The sequence below is a fragment of the Vicugna pacos genome, chromosome 20 (assembly GCF_048564905.1).
Source record: "Vicugna pacos chromosome 20, VicPac4, whole genome shotgun sequence".
Lineage (NCBI taxonomy): Eukaryota > Metazoa > Chordata > Mammalia > Artiodactyla > Camelidae > Vicugna > Vicugna pacos.
The window spans coordinates 43,690,077-43,705,035 of record NC_133006.1 but is presented as its reverse complement, the minus strand read 5'-3'; the positions used below and the strand labels follow the sequence as shown (position 1 = coordinate 43,705,035).

The window sequence follows — 14,959 nt, the reverse complement described above, 5'->3', positions numbered from 1 at the left end:
ACAGGAAGAAGCCTGACTACTGTTCACCCCGCAGCCCTTCATTTGCACGCGCCCCCCCCCCCAACCCCGTCCTGATCTCCACCTCAGACAAGCGCAAGCGGACTCTGAGGGTGGGCTTTGAATTCCGACAGGTTTTCACTCGGGCTTCTGAAGTCGCCCTCTAGGTCCAGGCAGGTGTAGGCGTCAAGTAATGACCAGAAAGAAAACATACACAAGCTCCAGAGAGCAGTTCCTGGCTGCCCCTGGAATCCAGAACGGGGGACAGGGCATCGTCATCACTCCTCACACTGCTCTGCGGGGCTCAGAGAGCAACGGAGCCATCAGGCCCCAGACGGAAAGTTAAGCCGAAGCGTCACACTGGTCATGACCCACAAGTGATTAGCCACACTTGAATCACTGTGTCTAAACAGCCACCTCTAAGGTCAAATGAGTTTTTATTGCCAGGACAATTCCAGAACAGGTGGTTCTAAATGAGTGACCAAGATTGCTGGTATGATTACTTCCTTTTCTTTCCATCATTCTGTAAAAAAACAAAGCAAAACAAAACAAAAAACATAAAAAGGAAATTTGTTTGGCCTTAGAAGTGATTGATTTATTTATTCTTTCAGCTGGCTAGCATCTGGGCCATGTTTCCTCTGAAGAACTCACGTACCCTGAAAAAAGACATGATCTTGTACAAAATGTGAACCGCGAACACTTCTCACGGGCGCCTGAGCAAGTGCGTCTAGCGCCCGGTGCAGGGAAAAAGGAACATCTCCAAAACACAGCAGCAGCTTGAAAAGCAAGCGGGAGCAGGGGCTGGGGACACGGAGGCGCTCTCTCACACTCTCCAGGTCAAGCTTATGCCGCACTTACCACCGCCCCACTGATCTCCTCACTCTGCTGCTAACTCCCGAAGCCACGAAGCAGAGTCCGGTCCTCGTGTTAATCATGCTTTCATAGTCTGTATTTTGTGATGCTTCGACATTTGGGGGCCTAGCAGATCAGGAAAAGAAGTGCCTTTCTGAGAATTAGCTAGTTTCCAGAGCCGGCAAATAACCTGCCTGAGAGCGAACGAGATATCCTGAGTCCAAACCCACTGTTATCAGGCTCCTCGGTCCTGGACACCGTGCCCCTGCCCTGCACACCCCAAGAGCAGATACCAGGTGCCCCCCGACACTGTCCTGCACCCCACAGCCAACAGCTGGAAGGGTGAGATTCACACTAAGGCAGTCTGGCATGCAGGCACACATGGACACACAGACGGACGGACATACATAAACACACACACACACACACACACGCGCGCGCACACACACTGCTGTCCCTCATATATGAAAAAAGGCACCCAAAAGAGGCTGGTTTTCAGAAGTGCTGATGAGCTAGGCTCTCAGCCCAGCTCTGCAGTGTGGCCACGGACCTGCCCCGAGAGATGCTGGCTGGCATTACGACACCACCGATGATCTCCATCCACACGAAGCAAACCCACTCACTTCAGTCAGCAACCAACTTGCTCAGCTAGAAAGATACAAATTGCTGAAAAGCCAGTGAACTAGGAGTCAGAAGACATTCAGATCCTGACTACATGATTTATTCCGGTCCTGTCGATCTCTCAGTTTTCTCCCGTCAAGTGGGAACAAAGCCAGCTTCACGGGCACACTGAACTGAGGGCACTAAAGGAAACCACGTACGCCAAAGGTCGTGCACACCTCACAGCCCCACGTGAGAAACACAGCCCTGCCCCCGAGTGTGTCAGAGCAAGTGCAAGCGGGCGTGGGGGCCGACGAGAGCCCTCCCCGGAGGGTGGCCTTGGCTTGTCCCTGGGACAGAGGGGACGTCAGCAAGGGAGAAAAGAGGAAACTACGGAGCCTCTGCTGCATAATCTGGGTAAGAGAGACCCAAGAAGCAGGGAGAGGGCTGGGCACAGTCCTGCAACCTTAAGCCACCATGGTCTCTCAGGAACAAGGGTGGGCCAGCTCCACGGCGAGTGGGGAGCAACTCCTTTCAAAGCCACAGCGCCGACCCTCACAGGGTGACAGGAAACCAAGTGCTCACTGTGATATGCACTCTGGGCAGCTGACCATTAAGTTAGCATCTTTCTAAACGAACTACTGCTTTACATTCCTGCCGCTTGATTTTTAACATGTTAACTCCAATTCCCAAAATGCTTCAGTTACAGTCCAAAGCATAATCTTCTTGCTTACATTACTTCTAACATCTATACCGTTGAAGAATTCTTGGTTATTCAGAAAGACGAATATAATTTTAATTAAACCAAAAAACCCCCAAAGAACGTAAAAGCATGTTACAGCTGTGGGGGCAGGAGGAGCACACTGGGAGCTGGAGAAAGAACCCCAGCGTGAACACACAGTAAGGAAAGGAATGCCTTCTACAGGTTAGTAAATGAGAGGCCACAAATCTAAAAGCCACGCGGAGATGCGGCTGGAGAAAACACTCAGAATGATAAAACATAAACAGCTTTGTTACATAAACAACACACAAAAGTCAGTAAGAAAAACTCAGCCTCAGAAAAAGGGAAAGGCAAGTGGACAATTCACAACGGAGGAAATGCAGCCAATGAACAAATAGGTGCAAAAAATCCAACCCCACAGAAATGCAGACTAGAGAGCTGACCCACTAACTAAGAAGAGACACGTCCACAAGCAGAAGGCTCCCTGGTGGCACCCGACGGGAGTGCAGTGCAGGCGGGGGTGCAGACCATTCCTTCCAACTCTCCAGAAAACAGCAAGCTGGCAACACATGTCGCAGCCTCACACATGCCTGTATCTTCGGACTCGAAGCACATTCTCAAAAGGTGAACAACAAATACGACGATCCAAACCCCGGGGACTGCTGTGAAAAGTTCCACAGCTGCAGTGATTTATTACAGCAAAAGGGAAAAACACAGACATCTCAGACAACTAGAAAATGACTTAAGTAAAACGTGAAAGTCCAGGCAAGGAAACGCTACGAAAAGTATGTAAGACCAGAGAACACTTCAAAAAGTCGGTAGGGGAAAAATAGACGTGTGTGTGCGCATATACACACACACATATTTAGCTACCCATTTGGCATTTTAGAATACTTAACTCCAGGAATTTCTATAAATGCACAATTATCTTATACATATATTACGTATACTTACATCTAAACACACACACATATAAACACGTGACACAACATTCTATGGACAGCATCCCCAGGACACCCTCCTGACCACGTCTGCTAAAGCTGCACCCCACACATCAAGTGGACAGGAGTCTCCCACAAAGAGAAGAGCCTGCCCAGAGCACAGAACACCTCCCGAGCACAGAAAGTTCCTAGTGTGCAGGTAAGCGTGGTCCTGCACGCGAAGGCCTGTGGTCTGGGCTGCACTGGGTAGCCACCATCCTCCAGCAGCAATGCCAGGTGAGCACCGATGTCACTCCTGCCTCCAGGGCCAAGCACAGCCTCAGGTCCAGCTGCGGGAGACCAGGTCAAGCACCTCTGCCAGCTGTGTCTGAAGGGAGGCAGCTTCCTTCCATCCAAAGCCTAGAAAGGCCCCCAAACCTGGCAAGAAATGACAGGCTCCTGTCTCATGCGAAGGATCCGGTGGAAATTCAAGCTGTGGGCTGGTAATTTACATAAGCATTTTCAGCTTTTGCAAATAAAAAAAGTAATTCCCCTCTTAAAAAAGTTATATAATTTATAAATGCATTATTATATAATTTTATATTTTGAGTATAGAAAAGTAAGCATTCTAAAATCCTTGCTAAGTGGTCTCACTAATAATGGTAGGACGATCAGAGATTAAACAGCCTGTCCAAGGTCACAGTCAAGCAGGTGGCGGAGTTACGATTCAAAACCAGGCCTCAGATCCATGCTACTCTGATTCTCCATGTATTTTTTTTTATTACGGACATTTTAAACATACAAAGAAGGAGAGAGACTAGCATCATGAACCTCCATGTTCCCATTTTGTCTCTCTTGCAACTACATCTCCTCAACACACTTTTTTACACACGTTTTTGAGGGAGTACTTTACAGTAAACTGGAGACAACATACCATTTCATCTGAAATATTTCAGTCCGTCTCTACAAAGGACTCTGTACCCAGACTGTCTCAAAAATTATCTGTACAGTTGGTTTGTCAGAATCAGGATCCAATCAAAGCTCCCACAGAAGGAAGGGAAGGAGAAGAGAAAAACACCCGATGTATTTGCATGATGAACAGGGAGAAAGGCTGAGGACAGGCACCGGAGGTTATCATCCTGGGAGAACAGCCCTGGAGAGGGGACAGGGACAGGGAGGTCGTGTTCTGCATACACACACACAGGGCACATGCATGTAAGTCTCTGAGATGCAGTCAGGCCTTGGGCTGCACAGAACGGCCAGGCCCAGAGCAAGGCACGGGCAGCCCCGTGTCCTCAGGAGCAGTGACCACGTGACGTTTCCTCCTGGCATCTCTGGACCTGCCCACCTCCCCTGCAAGTCGACTGTCGTAGGAAAAGGGTTACAACAAGTCACATCCTCTCCATTAAGGGAAAGAAGGAGCAGGAGAAAAGAACTGACCAAGGGACGCTGGTCAGGTCTGAATCACACTGTCTTCCGTCCTCCAGCACCCAGCCCAGCGGCAGAGCAAAGGGGTCCTGGGCAGAGCGGTGCTGGGACGGACAGACCCCGGAACACGTGGCTCCCAGAGTCTCTTCCTCCGGCTCTTCCAGGACAGCAGCAAACCTCAGGCCACGTGCAACTCCAGCCATGAAACACTGCTGAGAGGTGGCCGCTGAGCGGGGTGTCAGCTCGATCTGTCCTACCGCAGGACAGAAGCCATTCCTTGACCCTATACACAACCCATGCCTGTTTTTTAAACAATAAATCTGTGCCACAAAGGAAACAGCTGAGACCACAGAAACAGCCCTCTAACCAGACCCTAGAGGTCTGCTAGACCCTGGGACTGCCCTTCTGCACACTGAGCACACGGGTTACCGCTCTCAGCACAGAACAGGATCAGAGGCGCATCCCCATCATCGACCAAGGCCTGCGCAGAAAAACTCCTCAGCGTGGGCTGCCTCTGGGAGACAGCAGGTCAGGTTCAAATGTGGCCTCCAACTGTAAGGCCCGAGGGGTGAAAAGTCTGCTGCTCTATTACCACTTCCATACAGAATTACCTGAAAGTCAGAAATCCGACATGTAGGGTCAGATCTTTAATATTGTGTCCCCCTTCCCTCAAAACTATTTTAAATGTTAGACCAAATGAATTTTACCCCTCACAAACATTTGCATTAAAAAACACTTATTTTCCAACCATCTTTTGTTTCTATAAAAACCAGGCCAAAACTGATGTAGGTTTGATTTTTCAATTTAAAAAATCCACACATAAAAAAGGGAGGAGCAGAACTGAGAATCCACAAAACAATTCCACCTCTTCAGTTCTAAACAATGTGAAGTCCAAACAAAGACACTGATTTTCCCCTTAGCCTTGAAGATGAAGCTGTCCTCAACAGAAGAGCCAGGAGAGGCTACTTTCAAGGACGCAGCAAGGGCACTGTGGCCCTTGCATCTGAGGCAGTCCCACTCCCATCCCGGCCTCCCTGCCCACAGCTCCGTCCTGGAGGCCTCAGCTCCATACCGGGATGGAGGGACTGGGTTCCTCAGGGCTGATCCACTGCGAGTCAAGCAACGGGTGAGCAGCGACCCTGACGACACAGCGCTGGGGGCAGACCGAAGTGCACACGTGGCTCTCGTATCAAAGATGAGCCTAGAGCCTCCCACAGCCTGTGAAATATTTCTGAGTTTCCAAAACATGAGCTCAATATTATTCACAATGATCACTTGACTATAACCACTGTTCAGCAATGTTTTATCTCTACATATACACAATTTTCATGCCAGGAAAGGACTAGGAGTACACATTTCGCCCTAATCAACATACGAGGTTACGTGTCGTGTGATCTGCCCGTGCGGAAGTCATGACAGGTAAACCCACAGAGACAGTGAGCCGCTGAGCGGGAGGGGCGGGAGAGGGCTGACGGCGGTGGGCGACGAACACGCTGCAGGATCAGACAGCGGCGGTGGGTGCGCAACCCCTGAGCAGACTACCGGCGCTTCGCAGTTTCCAGGGGCACTAGGCCGTCACTGTCACCACAAACACAGGAGCCCCAAAAATGGACACCAGAGGACACACATGATGACATTTTTTTAAAAGGCATTTGACACCACTAAGCCCCAAGTCTTCTGATGCGAGATCAAGTGAAAGAAAGGAAAGCCAGGGCCAGGTCTGGAAGGGCAGGTTTCGCATTCCCAGGGTGGGAACCGAGCTCGTTTGCTGAAACTCAGGGTTAGAGCGAGCAGGAAAAGCAGAAGTGCAGTCAGCCGCCTACAACAGCCGCTCTGGAAACAGAGCCCTTCCCGTCCTGAGCAGGCAGCAGGGCTGCGGGAGGGCAGGGGGAGGAGGTGCCAACAGCACGCTCACTCATTTCACAGTCTTCAGCCACCTCAACAGGAACGTTCCTGAATGAGAGAGGAACAAAATCAAGAGGCTACTGCTAAGCTATTTATAATGAAAGAACTAGAAAAAGAGACTGTCCTCAATTTATACTATTGCATAAAAACAAAGCTTCATTTGCCATGTTAAAAGAAAATCAACCTTGTAAATTTAAAGATCTGATTGGCCTTATTCAGTGACTCCTGAATGTCCAATCTAGTAAGGAGAAATGAGCTCTAAGGAGCTGAACTTCTGCAGAAGGGGCTGCGTGAAGAAGCTGCCAGCACAGAGCTGCTCCAGGCAAGGCGACCTTCCTCCGCGGTGGGGACAGCAGCGACTGCCTCACCATCCTGACCAGGTAAGTCCAGACTGCCGGGTTAGGACCCCACTCCTGGGAAAGCCTGAGGCCGCAGCTCCAGGAGTTACTGGAGTCTCAGCTGGAGACACAGGTCTGCACGGGGCTGCTGTGTCTTTTTTTGAGTCTCAACTTGTCAGATCCTTATGATGGGACAAATGCAGTGACTACAGTGAGCAGGCGAGCCTAAATCAACGGTGATTTTCAAAACTGTCAGCTTAAAGTGGTTAATTTTATTAAAATTGTTAAACATGACAGGATGTCGCTTAACTCCCAGATTCTCTGACACGAGCAGAGCTGGACTGATTTGTCCCAATTTTTGTATAGAGGCTTTCCCAATCGCTAAAAATGCATCAACTCGGTCACTTGCCTTAGAATTTCTGCTTTACTTCTGCAGCTCTACCTCAAAGAAACTTCAAGGCCCAGTATCTCCACAGCAGTGCCACCAGCATTTCTCAGCCGGCGGCAGCGGGGCGGGGCCGGGGGGGGGGCCAGGCACAGCGCTGAGGCTGAGCCCAGCTGGGAGGGGTTGAAGCTGCTCCCAGGAGTCAGGAGCAGGAGGAACTCTGGGCGCAGTCCCGGCATCCGAACTAAATTAAGTAAACAGTCGAGGTCTCTCCCTCCGCCCTGCTAGCCGCCTCTGGCTGAGGGAGACCACACACTCAGACCACACAGAGCCAGCCCGACTCGCACGCAACACCGGCCAGCTGTCACTGGGGGGGACGGGGGTGGGGGGCCCGGAAAGGGCGAGCAGGGCAGACAGTGACCTGCGCCCTCCCCAGGGAACTTGTTGGTCCTGGACTTGTGTGGCCTTGACGTGCACTCCCCCAACCAACTTAGAGTTGATGAAGGATTAACAACGCACCCATTTAACATCAATTAACCTCCGATCCATCACAGGTCAAAAGAGAAAATCACCATTATAAGAGCATTTCATTAAAATAAAGACAGACACATTTTCCTATAATTCATAAAATATACTTACATAAATGCATTTTCTTTTAGATTTATATACGTTGGTTTTAACCAATCTGCCTCTTTTTCTTTAATGAAACCCACGGCATGAAAGTAAAGTGTTTCTGTAACAGAGGTCAAAAAAATTTAATCTATAATTTTCCCTTATTTCACTGTGGCACAATCTTTAACACCCAAAAGATTTACCAGTACAATGAAAGACAGTAAACTTTTTTAACATAACTTCAGACTGAAAATACACAGGGAAAAATAACTAGTAGCAGTATTGGGGGAAAACACTGTTTTAGAAGGATTAAACCACAATCTTTTACTATTTAGTAAGCAAGAGTTTTGCTGATTTGAATAGCAGACAAGAAATCTGAACAAAACCAGTTGATCAGTTGGTCCTCCTTTGTCAGGTACCCAGAGGCTCAGCTCAGCTAAAGGCATAAAGCCAGGAGGTGGAAAATCAGAAGCCCCGACTCACTGGAGACTTGGAGAACCTTCCGCAAACAAGCAGAGGAAGCCTCCTGACGCCGAAGCACTACTTCCCTCGATCAGAAGAGTGAGCGTTTCCCACAAAGAACACCAAATAATAGTGATGACAAACTCCTCAGCCGCACCCCACCCCCAGCTACTCAAAGGGGCATCTCCAGGGAGCAAGTCAGAGAGGCGGCATCGGCAGGGCCCAGCCCGACCCCACGACCGAGACCCTACACACAGCTCAGCACCCCCGAGAATCCAAGCTGCCCCGGAAAAACCTGGCGGCGGCGCTGCCTAGTGAGTCTCAAAAATAAAATTACACGCTCTCAGGCCACCCAGCAACAGAACCGAACCGCAGAACTCACCACACCTTCCCTGAGTCCCTTTTACTCAACCTAGGCCACACCTGCCCCCAGGGCTGGGGGGCGGGGCTGGGCCGGCCCCACAGGGACCCACAGACTCGGGGGAGTCTCCGAGAAGGGTGATTCACCTACTCCCATTCTCTGTAAACCCTACTTTTCCCGAGCAGGGTGGAGGTCGACTTCTGTCAGCACCGCACACACAGGGCCATAAACCCTTCTGTCCAGTTTCCTAAATTAACCATCCCACTCCTGCTCCATCTCAAAATCATGGTTAACAGAAATGTCGCCCTCCTCGGCTCTGAGAGAAGCCATGGGGTACCCGCCGCACTAAGGGGACTCCCTGGGTCCCGGGAGGGCTGTGTGCAGAGAGGAGGGCTGCGTGGACAAGAGGCACTCCCTCAGACCTCGTCCCGCCCGCAAACAAGGTATGACTGAAACACACTCTCTTTTCAAATGAAAGGACAGGTATGTACGTTTCAATTCACTTGGGAAAAAATTCCAATGACTTTAAAAATATAAGTGGTAAATGGCACTTAAAATTTGTTTTTTTGCTTTGTTTTGTTTTTTTGATGAGAGAAAAAACCTTCACTACTGCTCCAATGTCTGGAGGTACAGGATCAAAGGGCAGCCAGCAGAGAAGACTCGGAGGGAGGGGACAGCACGAGGGGGAGCTGAACACCCTGCCTGCGGAGCTCCCGCAGCTGCGCTGTCCCTCACGTCCTCATTACCCAGCTGACTCTTAAAACAAGCACTGGGTTCACCTTAAGTAGAACAGCTCATTAAGAGTCTCCTCCTTTACTTCCCAGGAATCACGAAATCTTCTGCCTCTCAGGCTAAGTCTCTTCCTAAAGGACAATGACTTCATCACATTTCAAGACAAAAGCTGGGGATCCAGAGCTGGCCAGAGTCTAACCTGTGCCGCTGGACACTGATGACATATCAAAAGTGAAACCGAGCAGTGTGAATCCACCCCCGCCACGACCTCTGAAAAAGAAGAGTAAAAACAAAAGCCTCAAGGAAGACGCCCGCCGCACAGAAGGGAGCATCTTCCCGTGAAAGCGCAGCCTCATCGTCCGTCCGTCCACGGCCAGTTGTCCCCGGTCCCTACCGACTCCTCTTCACTGGATCCACACTGGGCGGGCAGACAAAGCACAACTTCTCGATATGGTAGGAAACGTAATTTTTCAGGGGGAAAAAATGTCCGGGGTTTTCTTTTTCCAGAAAGACAGATCCCCTGGGCAATACTAAAAAAGTTATTATCAAGTAAAACCGATTTCTACTTTTGTTTAGTCGGCCCAGAAGACTTGGGATATATACACAGAGATTGGTCACTCGTCACCTCAAAAGATGACAGTGTCGGATTCCTATCCCTCACATAAAGATGCAGACAAACCAGGATCTGGAACAAGGAAGCATCCTCAGACTATTCGGTCAAAATAAACATCCATGAAGCACTTGCTGTGTCCCGGGCACCACACTGCAGAAATGACAGGAACGAGACCTGTGGCAAGGAGGTCCCAAGTGACCCTGGCCTTCCGCAGAGGGATGCACATGGAACCAGACAACCGTGGGGTGAGTGATGACCTGAGTATAAACAACTATCTGAGAAGTGTGGCTAGGAAGGGAAGAGGGAGAAATGTTAACAAGTGACTGTGAAAACAAGGAAGGGGGCTACTTTTCATCGTTTTTCTGCTTTGCTTTATGTTGTCTGTGTCTAAGCACGTTTAAAGGCTGACAGGAAAGAGACTTTGGCAAGAGATGAACATGAGTCAAGTGCTCCCAAAGGCAGCAGACGAGGTGTAAAGGGCCTGGGCACAGGGGTCCATCTTGGGGTAAACGCAACCCCTTTCAGTGTAACTGGGGAGGAGGAAAGAGCCCGGGGTTCTCCTCCGATCGCTGTAACAGTTCTCAGGTAGGTGGCAAGATTTTCCGCTAAGAGTATAGAGACATTATGTGAAAGGATGAGAGGTTTGAGAAGAGTGGAAAATGCTTAAAGAAGATTCTGCAGAGAAGCAAGCACTTACGAGGAATACTCTAGAAAATTCTCTGATGGCCGGTTGAGATTGGTGACCGCTGATTTACAGGGATCCAAATCTAGATGCTAGGACTTTTGCCTGCTGGTCTCAGGACTCATGTCAAGTCTGAAAGAAGGGAAAGAACTGAGATGGTCCAGGGCTGAGAACTTGCTAAGCAGATGCCACAGAAGGAGGAGGACACAACTGAGCATCCTGCCATGAGAGTGCTGGAAGATCAGGCAAAGGCAGATGCAGTGCAACTGAGTGGGCTCGGAAAGAGAAGAGACAGTCAGCAGAGCGGGCGGCCTGAGCTCCGACTGCAGGCGTGAACCAGTCTCAGGCTGGGCCCCCAGCCCCGATCCCACGTCTGGAAGCAGCCTCACCTAGCCGTGGCTCCAGCCCCTGGCAGCCCCGCTTCCTCTTCTGTCCCCTCTAGCTGTTTGGTTTCCCTGTAGGCTCACCATCCCGTTTGCTCCCTAGCCCTGCCTGGACCTCTGCAAGGAGTTCCTTTAGGAAAAGCCCCTTATTTGAACCATCTGGCATGAATTCTGCATCCTGCTGACATCCTGACTTATCCAGATACACGTTACGTCAATCACATGGAGCTTTCATTTAAAGAAGAACCAAATACTCCTTGCTTTTTGTCTTGTTTTGTCTTTCAGTAAAATGATAATACAACAAAAGCTAAAATCACACACCCTCCAAAATCACAGGACTTTATAAGCGGATAAGGCCTTAAAAAACTCAGTGAAGCTTAATGGCCAACCCTGCCACAAGCAGCACAGCCAGCAAGCGGCACAGGGAGGGCTGCTTCAGGGCTGCACAGGCAGGCCAATGCTAACTTGCCAGGCACCGTCCTAAGTCCCAGCTTCACTGTTCTCTTCAAACTGGCACCAGGATTTACTATAACTGGGAAAGAGCAAGTAAAGGGGTTACTAAAACCAAAACCAAAAACTAAGTGAACTGTAGAGCCCACCCACCCAGGCTCAATGCTAGCAACAGCATTAAAGGATACTAACAAAGCTTCTGAGCAAACCCAACACGATTTCCAGGAAAATCGTCTACTAAGTCCGCTCCAGTCTCCTCTGCCTGGCCCTCAAGGCACTGCACAATCCAGACTGCACTTGCTTCCAGCCTGTGGGCGTCTGCTCCTGGGGAGCCACCCAGGCGTTCCTGGGCTTCTCTCTGAAGGACCACACCGTCCTCATCAAGCTCTGATCTCCAGGACGCCTTCCCAATTGTTCTAACCCCAAAGGATCCCTGCCTTCTCTGAATTCCTGCTGTACTTCACCAAATACTGCAACTTAGTTCTTGACTATTCTTTGACGGAGATGGCAAAACATCTCCTTCTGAATCCAAGCTAACGTCATTTGATTTCTAACGTGTCAGGCATACGCTAAAACCAGGAGATACAAAAATGATGAAGACTAATCCTTGTCTGGCAAGAGCTTAGTCTTCCGACAGACGTGTAAGCACCAGTGACAGCAACAGCCCTTGAGGCGACACAGGATGAAACAGGCGCTAAGCAGCTGCAGGACTCACTGAGTGGGGAAACTTCAAAGCAGGAAGAACTCTTGGAGATAATCTAGTTTTACATATTCTCTGACAAAAGGTAAAAGGAAACTGAGGTCCAAAGAGGCTAAGAGCTCGGGCCAGGCTACAAAGCAGATGGTGGCAGCACCCGGACCACTAAACAGTGCTCCGACTCCGTAATTTTCAAACTGAGGTCTTAGGGCGACTTTGGATGTGTCCACAGCTCCTCGATGCACAATTTCTCCACAAGTACTCTAAGTCTGTGTGTCTGGATCGGTAATAATTCTTTTAAGTCAACATAAACACGCACTGAATCATGTAACTGAATACTTCTACCCTGTGGTGTCACCAAGCACTCAGGGGCTCCAGGAGCGCCCCCAGGGTCTGAGGACAAGCAACAGGTTAGCACACTGCGCAGCAGAGTGACCAACGTTATTTCCCACTCCAGACAGTTTCAGAGTCCTCTCTACTCACACTGGCCTAATAATACTCATCTATTCAACAAACATTTGAGCTCTGCTCTGAGGAAGGGGCTGTACTAGGAATCCTGGCTGGATGAGACTGGTAGACTGGAGATGGGGTGAAAAGTCAGAGAGACTAATGTGTAAGCAGCATCTCCTATATGGCCCAAGGCTGCCACTGCCTGACACTAGAAATGGTCCAAAGTCCTTTATTAAAAGACTGACTTTGCAAAAATTTTCAAGCATTAATTTCATTTCTCATAAGATTCACATGTAATAGACTCAAATATTTGTGGAATGAATGAAAACTTAGCACATTAATAATCTTCTTTTAGAGAGGGAACTGTTCAAAATGGCATTAATTCAGGAAATTAAATACTTGACAAAAGGGAAAAAATCATTTTCTAAAAACTTTCAAGAGTTGTTCCAAGTTACACTGGGGGATCTTCTGTTTAAAATTACTAAATTTTTACTTAACCAAACAGAAGAGAGCTTTGAGGTACCAAGCACTCCTGTTACCTCCCTTCAGACCAACAACTTTTAACACAGACGTTCCCTCGGAAGCTTTCTGCTCTCAGTTCCCGGGTTGTCAGTTACACAAAGCCTGGCCAGAGTACAACCAAAGCATGCTTATGCATTAGGAGAGGGATCCACATAACCTCAGCTAGAAATAGCTTTTCAACATATCACCCAAATGACTTAATTAAGGTGTGATTTTTAAATTTTTAAAAACTTTTCCTTGTAAGTTTACTCAAACTCATAAAAAAAGACACACATTTACTCATACTTATTAGTATGAACAACCTTTACGATTAAGAAAAGCTTATTTCCATTCAAAGACAAGCTCTTTCATCGACGGTTTCTTGCCCACCTCAGCACGCCCAGACGTGAAGGAGAGAGAACAGAGGCTGGGGTGCACTCTCAGCCTCGCTGCACGGTCTCTACGGCAGCTAAACACTGAGCAACCACACGACCTCAGCTCGCTCCTCCGGGCTTCCGTCTCCCCGTCGGAAAATGGGGTAACACAAGCAGCCGGAGACACTGGCGGCACCTTCAGTACAGCTTTCCAAGGACGTTAAGAAAACAAGCAAAACGTACCTCCTACTCGCTCTTCACCAGTAAGTTCTCAAACCCTACGCAGTGACAGGTACGCAGGTGCGCAAGGGGACAGCTGAGGCCCACTGCACCCGCTCGGGCGGGTCAGCGCTCCCGAGGTCCCCTCCAGGCGCAGGGGCGGGGGCTCGGGGACCCCGCAGGTGCCCCTCCGCAGTCAGGGCTGCAGAGCGGCCCGGGGTAGACGGAGGTTGCTGGTGGGGCCCCCTTCCGCCCGCCGCCCCGCCGGCCGCTCACCCCAGGCCGGCCCTCAGCCAGGACCTCGGCCCCCACACCTACCTGCAGGCCAGCAAGGACAGGGCCCCCCGCGCTCCCACTCAGGGCTCCGGGGCCGCAGCCGCCCTCCGCCAGCGCCCTCACTTCCGCCGCCGGAGCGCCGAGAACGTCGATCCGCCGCGCAGTCGAGCGCCGAGCACCCGATGGCGGAGCGGCGCGGGCGGGGCCGGGGCCGGAACGGGGGCGGGGCCGGGGCGGGGCGGCGGCGGGTAGGCGGGTGGGAGCCGAGGATCAGGCCGTGACGCCGGTTCCTCAGAAACCGCAGGCTGGCCCTCCGCGTTGGGCGGCCGTGTGCTCGCGGCCGGGAGCCCCGGGTGCGGACAGTGTTAGGGTTCAGCGGCAGCGCTGCAGGGCGTGGGTTCGGACACTGAAAGGCTGTGGGTCCGGGCGCGGCCTCAGGGAACGGAGCAGGCGCACTGGGAGCGGCCGCCGCGCCGCGGCCGGAAGTGACGCGCTGCCCGGCGCCGCGGGGCCTGCAGGGAACGCGCTCTTCCTGCCGCTGCGCGCAGCGGGGAGGCGGCGCGCGACGAGTGTTCCGGGCTGGGCCGCGGCGGCGCCTGAAAGGGCCCCGTCGTCTCCTCGGGTGCGCGTTACTCCCGCAGGCACCCCCAGCAGACGGCCGCGGTGTCCGGGGCGCCGTGACCAGCCTCTGCCCCCCTGCGGTTGGCGCGGGGCCTGGGCTCGGAGGAGCCGCGGTGGCTGGGCTGCGCGCCGCGTCCGGCCCTCCAGACGCGACGGTGCCGCCGGTGGGCGACGGGGCCTTCCCCCCCGGAGCCAGGCGGCCGCTGGGTTCGCGCTACTGTCCCTGCCTGCAGGGCTTTGGCAGGAATCGCCGCAGCTGCTCACACTGTCTGACTTATCGTCATAGGATTCCCCGAAGTACTGCCCGGGACAGGGACCCCCTTAAAGAGCGAAAAGGGGCGTGACAAAGAGGGCAGTGCCGCGAGCTGCGCTGGTGTCGC

At 51.3% G+C, this 14,959-nt stretch overlaps 1 protein-coding gene across 3 annotated transcripts in view; it reads right to left on the bottom strand.

Moving 5' to 3' along the window:
• Positions 1–14,154, bottom strand: part of EXOC2 (exocyst complex component 2) — a 119,286-nt gene extending 105,132 nt beyond the window's left edge. For 2 of the 3 annotated variants that reach the window (XM_072945794.1, XM_072945796.1), the window contains exon 1: positions 14,001–14,154. The gene's annotated coding sequence lies outside the window, so the exon portion shown is untranslated. Of the gene's footprint in view, positions 1–7,785; positions 7,880–14,000 lie in introns of all 3 variants that reach the window. The other variant, XM_072945795.1, reaches the window with a different exon arrangement.
• Positions 14,155–14,959: the final 805 nt, after the last annotated feature.